Raw genomic sequence first — 9,468 nt, forward strand, 5'->3', positions numbered from 1 at the left:
AGTGCTGGAACGGAAAATAACAAGGAGTCACAGATAATAGGGCCCCAAAGATCTCAAAGAAATAGGTTAATCTCACTGTGGATCCTAGCATGTCATAAAACATCAGTGTACACTAGCTTCTCTTTCCCTTCCTTGGTTAAAAATGTCCCTTTATTGTCAAGGTCTAAAAAAAGGCAAGACATAACGAATGAATCTGCAGTGATGTTTGAAAAATAGGCCTTGACACATTTGGAACATACCCACTGTTAAAAATCTGCTGGCTGAGAGAAGCTGATTAGAACCCCTGATGACCCGTGGGGAGTCCCGTCCAGGTGCCTCTTACCTGCTGCTTATCAGCCCTGCCTGGGGCAGCACGGAGCTGAGAATCCATCCAGTTGCCTCTCATCTCCACGTAAATACCAGACCAGAAGGCACCACTGCTGTTGACACAAACATGAAGAGAAGGTCAGGCTGGCTAGAAAATATGACTTGGCCTCTTTTTTCTCTTCCTAAGCATTGGACTTTAGCTGGGCATCTCCAGTGATGAATGCTTCATCCTTTTCTTCAAATGCCTCGACTTCGGTAATTTTTGTGTAACTCTTCATCTGGAATCTGGAAAGATCCCCTCTATCAACTCTCCCCTGAAGCTCAGAACCAAGAGACACTTAAAATGACCACCTCTGTTCATACACAGATTTAAAATGGAAAGGATAAGTATCTTTTGATACTAATTTCTAACATAATTCCACAGTGATAAGAGAATCGGCACAATGATTTCAATATCTTCAGATCATGAAACTTTTGCACCTTCTTTTATGTCCCTGGATATGTTCCAGTGTCTCCTGGTTTATAGTCTATGGGAACTTGAATATAATTTGTACCCTGCTGTGGGGTGAAAACTGTATGAATCTGAATCATGTTGAATTGGTTCTGAGTGTTTTTCAAGTCTGCTATATCCTTGTACGTTTCTGTCTATTCATTCTATTAATTTTTGAGAGCTTGATATTGAAACTTCAACTTAAAAAATCATAATTTATCTACTTAAAAATAATTGTAATATATAGTGGAGCTATAAATATAAAAAATGAATAAAATTGAAAGGAAAATTCTAACATTCACCATTGACAAGATTCTGCATTCCATTCCCACGTGGTAGACTTTAAATATATACCATCATATAAATTTAAATATATAGTATATGTATATATATATATTATATATTATTTAAATATATACCATTATATAAATATAAATATAAATATAAATATAAATATAAATATATATATATATATATATATATATATATATATACCATTCACATTTTCTTCCTGAGGGTAAGGGAAAAAACTTGCCAGATTTCATTTGGCATGTCACATTTTTTATACTACAGAAGTATTCTGAAATAAATCAATAATGTATTTATAAATATAAAGCATAGGAAAAGTTTTCTAGGAATGAAATAAGTCAAAATGAAGCAATGGACACTGTAAGCCATAGGCAAAGCAGCCATGGTCCATGAAGTAGAGAGAGAAATTCTCATGAGGGGAAAAGTGATTCATACACATATTCATTCACTTAACAAAATACTTGTTAGTCCTCATACTATGACAGCATTGTGTAAGATCCTAGAAATTCAGTAAAACAGATTTATACCTGCTCTTAAGGAATTTGAAGTCTAGTTACTAAAGACTGGTAGGAGAGACAGACTTGGTGCTGTGATAGGGTTCAGCAGGAAAGCATGTAACCCAAACTTGAGGGGCAGCCAGGTTTTACAGAGGAAATTATATTTTCTTTGGAATTTAGAGGCTGGATCTAGCATAAGCAGTAATTTGTAGGTAGAAGAGAATTTAAAGCATTAAAATAACTGAAACTGAATCAGAGTGGCTGCGACATGAGGCTCTGAAGGTTAAAAGAGGCCTCTTCATATGCATCTTGTAAGACACAAAATGTATTAACTGATGTTCGGCTGTTTAGTGATGTAGTCTGATTTACACTTCAGGGAAAGGTCTCTGTCTACGATGCACGGGACAGCTGTTTGAAGCAATTGTGGCAAGAGGTGATGGTAGCATAGGGAATGGTAATGATGGTGAGGGAAGAGACAAGTGGATGATACAAGAGATGTTTATGAGATAGATTTGTTGGCTTTGCTAACTAAGTAGGCATGGGTGAAAAGGAGAAAGGTAAATTAAGGTTTTCTAGACTTTACCAAATGGTTGGTGAAGTTAATAAAATTGTTTCAGACAAATTAATTGGAGATGTCTGAGTCATGTTGCCTGGTAACTCAAATGGTAAAGAATCTGCTTGCAGTGTAAGAGATCTGGGTTAAATCCCTGGGTTGGGAAGAGTTAGGAAGATCCCTTAGAGAAGGAAATGGCTACCCACTCCAGTATTCTGGCCTGGATAATTCTAGGGAGAGAGAAGCCCGGCGGGCTACAGTCCATGAGGTGGCAAAGAGTTGGACAGGACTGAGCGAGTTTCACTTCAACTCAAGGTATGTTCAAAGGAAGATATTCAGTCCAGAGCTGGATAAACTAGCTATTTCAGGAGAGAGATTTTATAGATTCAGAGGCTGGTTAGCATGCAGTTGATAGCTAAAGCCTTTGAAGTCAAAAAGATTGCCCAGGGAACCTTGTATGTTTATGAAGAGATGACCTCCTGGAGCAAAACCCTGAGAACTATGTTATTTTAAGAAATGAGGAGAAGAAAATCCTGCAAAGAAGACTTGACAGTGGGAGAAAAACTGGGAGATTATGTATTATGGAAACCAAAAGAAAAGACTATTTACAGAAATATAGTGTGGTCATAAGTGTTGAACATTGCCTTGATCAGTAATGAGTGCATTTAATACCCAGGATGGAGTCTCTCTTCTATATGGTGAAATTATTTTCAGTCATCATCATGTAAGAATCAATAATTCTCTTCATTTTCTTGATCTGTTCTATAATTTTAAAAAGAGCACCATTTAAAAAAAAATGAACTTGTCTTAAAGATACTGTGCAAACTCAGTCAACTATTTCATGTATGGTTTAAAATTTGTACTTACCAAGAAAGTAAATAATATGTCAGAGTATATAGTCTGCTTTGCCATTTTCAATTTTAAACACAAATAACAACTCTTAACATGTAGAACATGTGGATGACAGAATTAACTCAATTTCTATTTCTTCGTCCTTGCAGTCTCTGTGCTGTCATCGTTTATTTTGAATCTACAAATTCAAAACATGGGAATACGTGTACTATAGGGTTGGAGACACAATGAACAGAGCAAGCCTGAATGCTTCTGAATCGTTATGGATTCACTCTTGAGTCCACATGTGTCTGGGGTGAATGGTTTAATTGTGGATGCTGAAATTCACATTCAGATAGAATATGATACTTGGTAAAGATAAGTAAGAAAAATGTGTTTATTTTAATTGTGCCTACAAATATACATCAAATATACTAAAATAGACATGTATGATAATATGTATATTATTAAAATTTGAACATAGATCTTAGATTAATAAAAGAGCTTTGGGGAGAAGTGTTTATTCTTTTTTTAAAAACTAAAAAAATTTAAATGTAAATTGAAGTATAACTGATTCACAATGTTGTGTTTTAGGTATACAGAGCTATACATGTATACACATATGGGTTTCCTTAGTGGTTCAGCCGTAAAGAATTTGCCTACAATGCAGGAGTCTCAGGAAACGTGAGTTTGGCCCCTGGGTCAGGAAGATGCCCTGGAGGAGGACACAGAAACCTACTCCAGTATTCTTGCCTGGAGAATCCCTTGTACAGAGGAGCATGATAGGGCTAGAGTCCACGGGGTCACAAAGAGTTGGACACGTCTGAAGTGATTTAGCATGAACATATATACATACATATCTATTCTTTTTCAAATTATTTTCCATTGGAATATTACAAGATACTAGATATCATAAGATGCTGAATATAATTTCCTGTGCTATAAAATAGTGGGAGTTTTATTGATCAATTCCTGGTGTATTGCAATAATAAAAAATGACGAGACTTGGCATTTGGGGGGCGTCCCTGGTGGCTCAGACAGTAAAGAATCTGCCTGTAATGAGGGAGACCCAGGTTCAGTCCCTGGGTCAGGAAGATATCCTGAAGGAGGAAATGGCTACCCATGCCAGTTTTCTTGCTTGAAGAACCGCATGGACAGAGGAACCTGGAAGGCTGCAGTCCATAAGGTTGCAAAGAATTGGACATGACTAAAGTGAATTTGCACACAAACTTGTTAGTCTTATTATTGCTTCTAAATTGTTTACAGAAAATGCACCTACTTATTGCCTGTACTCAATCAGCTTTCATTTTCCAGCATTTGGTACACTACTGAAGACAATGAGTAAAGTGAGGCCTAAGAGTGACCTATGTATTCAGCCATAAGAAGGTCCTTAGCAACTTTGACAACTGTACTTTCAGAGGCGTGGTGAGAGTGAGGCCATGTCACATTGGTTTGAGAAACCAGTATGTAGAAAAGCAGTTTGGACAGTGACCTGTCTTTACAGTCTCGTTTCCTCAAACTCCCTGGTGGTTTTATCTCTTCCCTATCCTCCTTTCCCTTATACATCTCTCTTTCCAAACATATTGATCTTTTCCACTCTTCCCTGAACACACCAAGACCATCCATGCTTATTTGTCTTTATACCTACCATTTCTTCTGCTGGCATGCCCTTTCTTCCTGGTTAATTCTTATCTCCACCTCCCTCCAAGCCCCTCCTCCTCCTCCACCACCACCACCACCACTTCTCAAAGCCAGTGATCTAATATTAGAAGCCTCCTCAATTCTCCTAGGCAAAGGTTCAGTTAATCTAGTCTGCCCCAACTTCTCCATTTCCATACCTGGAAGGGCATATATTACCTGGTCGTTTCTTGCCTTTCACATCCCTATCAGTTTGCATCATGCCTGCTCATTTTATGCAAAAAAAACTTAGTTGGGTAGCTAATTGGGGGAAGAAAGAGTAAGAAATCAAGCCAGTGAATAAAGAAATAAGTGAATACCACTGAAGGAAACCTGAGACCTTTAGTTCTCTAATAAGATGACGACTAAGTGGCCGGTCACAAAATCACTGCAGTTGGTGATTGCAGCCATGAAATTAAAAGACGCTTACTCCTTGGAAGAAAAGTTATGACCAACCTAGATAGTATATTCTAAAGCAGAGACACTACGTTGCCAACTAAGGTCCATCTAGTCAAGGCTATGGTTTTCCCAGTGGTCATGTATGGATGTGAAGAGTCGGACTGTGAAGAAGGCTGAGTGCCGAAGAATTGATGCTTTTGAACTGTGGTGTTGGAGAAGACTCTTGAAAGTCCCTTGGACTGCAAGGAGATCCACCCAGTCCATCCTAAAGGAGATCAGTCCTGGGATTTCTTTGGAAGGAATGATGCTAAAGCTGAAGCTCCAGTACTTTGGCCACCTCATGCGAAGAGTTGCCTCATTGGAAAAGACTCTGATGCTGGGAGGGATTGGGGGCAGGAGGAGAAGGGGACAACAGAGGATGAGATGGCTGGATGGCATCACCGACTCAATGGACATGAGTCTGAGTGAACTCCGGGAGTTGGTAACGGATAGTGAGGCCTGGCGTGCTGCGATTCATGGGGTCGCAAAGAGTCGGACACGACTGAGCGACTGAACTGACTGAACTGAACAACGTGATGATGAAACACAGACACTGGTGATGATGCCCTTTGGCAGATGATTAACTGATTCTGAAATTATCATAATACTGTAAGTAAAACCAGTCAATAGGCAGTCCTAACTCAGACCTTTCAGCTCTGGATTTCTCCCACCAAGCCTCGCTAGGATTTCTCAGGCTATTCTGCTGTGGTTCTCCAGCATTATAACCAAGAGGGACATTTCAATTCTGTAGGAGAAAGGAAGCAAGGCCAGATTTCTGCAAGAGCAGTTTTGTCAGCTCAATCTGGGAAATCAGTTGAGCAAAGCAGGAGTTATTGTTGCTTTAATCTGTCCTACTTGCCCCGGAAAGGCTCTGTTGAACATTCGAAATGAATGATTCAGATGCATCTAAGTGTTTACATTTGTTTGGGAAAGATGGAGATTTCAAGACGTAATTTGATATGTACTTTCCCCCATTACTTCAGCCTCTCTTTTCCTGTTCTTTGTTACATGTTCAGTGACATGAAACCAGGTGGCACTTGACACTCTGAATAGCTCTAAGCCTGCCATTGTCGGTTTCAAAGTCAATCATTTGCCTGAGGTCAAGGAGGAAAACAGTCTGGTGACTTCATTTCCTAGTCCTTCAGACTTCAGGTTTTCCTCCGCTCTCCCTACACTGGTTTCTTAGCACATTTTGTTGCTGTTTTGAAGTTTAAAATGGGCATTTATATGTCTTGAGCACAAATGATGAACTTGGAAAGACTTGCTGATGATGAAACTGCTTGAGGCTGGTGTCCTGGATGTGAAATTGGGCTCTTTATCCAGAGTATTTGTTTTCAGCCTTGTGCCAATGGAGCTCCCTGCCTACTTATGCTGATTCACTGTCTCCAACAGGAGCCTGTTTCGATATTTGCAGTACAGTTCTCCTCAGTGAGTTCTGCTGAATAAACAGTTGAATAAATAGTAAAAGAATCAATTTCCGTAAAAGAACAGTAATGTTCAATATCTTTTTAAGTGTGGAAACCTTTATGCCTTTTTTAGAAAATTCTAGCAATGTGCAGCTAGTGAATCAATGAATGTCTTTTTGATAATTGGGTATTTTTCTGGGATACAAAGCTCTGGATGTAACAGCTGTCCTGTCAATAGTCAAAGCTGTTTTCAATTCTATAAACACTAACATTTTCTTATCCAGTTTTCCCCCAGAATTAGTTGATACATGTCTTTGCTTTCTCCTTTCAGTTCAGTTCAGTTGCTCAGTCGTGTCTGACTCTTTGCAACCCCATGAATCGCAGCACGCCAGGCCTCCCTGTCCATCACCAACTCCCAGTGTTCACCCTAACTCATGTGCACTGAGTCAGTGATGCCATCCAGCCATCTCATCCTCTGTCGTCCCCTTCTCCTGCCCTCAATCCCTCCCAGCATCAGTGTCTTTTCCAAAGAGTCAACTCTTTGCATGACGTGGCCCAAGTATTGGAGTTTCAGCCTCAGCATCAGTCTTTCCAATGAACACCCAGGACTGGTCTCCTTTAGGATGGACTGGTTGGATCTCCTTGCAGTCCAAGGGACTGGCAAGAGTCTTCTCCAACACCACAGTTCAAAAGCATCAATTCTTTGGCGCTCAGCTTTCTTCACAGTCCAACTCTCACATCCATACATGACCACTGGAAAAACCATAGCCTTGTAGGAGGATTTTGTTGGCCAAGTAATATCCCTGCTTTTTAATATGCTATCTAGGTTGGTCATAAATTTCCTTCCAAGGAGTAAGCATCTTTTAATTTCATAGCTGCAATCACCATCTGCATTGATTTGGGAGCCTCCCCAAAAAATAAAGTCTGACACTGTTTCCACTGTTTCCCCATCTATTTGCCATGAAGTGATTGGACCAGATGCTATGATCTTAGTTTTCTGAATGTTGAGCTTTAAGCCAACATTTTCACTCTCCTCTTTCACTTTCATCAAGAGGCTTTTTATTTCCTCTTCACTTTCTGCCTTACTATGGCCTATCCAAATCTTGAATGCATTTTTGCTATTACTAGCCACACAGTTAGAGCTGGACTCAGGAAGGCCAGGATGAGAAAAATAAGGATCTTGCTATTTGATAACAAACTGCTGTTTGGTGATTTTTTTTTTTTTTAAGGGAGGATATTCATGCTATAATGAAATTTGGGAAACATAATAATGGAATATAAAGATTTCAGTGCCTGTCCTTTCTTGGCCATGAAAGTAACCATGTATCTTAGAAAAATCAATTAACATATCTGGGCCTCAGTTCTTAATGATTATAATAAAAATATTAGATTAGATCACTGGGGATCAATCCTGCCCTTAAAAGCTCCAACTCCTTTCAGATGTTAGGTTGCATGCATGCATGCTCAGTTGATTCAGTTGTATCTGACTGTTTACGACCCCATGAACTGTAACCTGCCAGGCTCCCCTGTCCATGGGATTCTCCTAGCAAGAGTATTGGAGTGTGTTGCCATGCCCTTCTCCAAGGGATCTTTCTGACCCAGGCATCCAACCCTGGTCTCCTAAGTCTCCTGCACTGCAGGTGGATTCTTTACTGCTGAGCCACTGGAGAAATCTGATAATATGTTACATATGGTTTATTTACTCTGTGTCTCTTCTGCTATTAAATATATGTTTTCTTAAGGGCTTGGAGAAGGAAATGGCAACCCACTCCCTTATTCTTGCCCGGAGAATCCCCTGGACAGAGGAGACTGGGAGGCTACAGTCCATGGGGTTGCAAAGAGTTGGACACGACTTCACTTTCACTTTCCTTAAGGGATAGAACAAAACCTTGCCATAATTTAACTTTGCTATATCACTGATCAGTTCAGTTCAGTTCAGTCGCTCAGTCATGTCCAACCCTTTGTGAACCCATGAAATGCAGCACGCCAGGCTTCCCTATCCATCACCAACTCCCAGAGTGCACCCAAACTTATGTCCATTGAGTCGGTGATGCCATCTAGCCATCTCATCCTCTGTCATCCCCTTCTCTTCCTGTCCCCAATCCCTTCCAGCATCAGAGTCTTTTCCAATGAGTCAACTCTTCGCATGAGGTGGCCAAAGTACTGGAGTTTCAGCTTCAGCATCATTCCTTCCAAAGAAATCCCAGGGCTGATCTCCTTTAGGATGGACTGGGTGGATCTCCTTGCAGTCCAAGGGACTCTCAAGAGTCTTCTCCAACACCACAGTTCAAAAGCATCAATTCTTTGGCACTCAGCTTTTTCACAGTCCAACTTTCACATCCATACATAACCACTGGAAAAACCATAGCCTTGACTAGACAGACTTTTGTTGGCAAAGTAATGTCTCCGCTTTTGAATATGCTATCTAGGTTGGTCATAACTTTTCTTCCAAGGAGTATGCGTCTTTTAATTTCATGACTGCAATCATCATCTGCAGTGATTTTGGAGCCCCAAAAATAAATATCACTGATAGGTTACATTTATTATAGAGCTGATATTCTTTTGTTATCCCCACTCTCAATTTTACCTCTTCCTGATTTGTCTTCTCTACCCAAGAACAAACTCAAGAATAATTCACTAACTCTTGTAATTTTGTTTCTTTTCTCAGAGCTTCAATGAAACAAACACTTCCTATCTTCTTTTATATAATTATTTTTCTGTGTTACTCTAGGCTCAGAAGGTCAAGTGCAGATTTCATGAGAGCATGACTGGCAGCATCTTTGTCACTTCCTCCTCCTTTTCCCTTGGGCACAACTTAAGGGATCCACTGGCTATGTTTGCATCTAAAACTGGTGATTCATAATTGATCTAAATCTACCGTGGAAATCTTGTACCCTTTTTTCAAGTTCCCTATGGCTGAACTCAGCAGTGGCCACAGAACACCAGTTTACCAAAGAAAGG

The sequence above is a fragment of the Budorcas taxicolor genome, chromosome 1 (genome assembly GCF_023091745.1).
Source record: "Budorcas taxicolor isolate Tak-1 chromosome 1, Takin1.1, whole genome shotgun sequence".
Lineage (NCBI taxonomy): Eukaryota > Metazoa > Chordata > Mammalia > Artiodactyla > Bovidae > Budorcas > Budorcas taxicolor.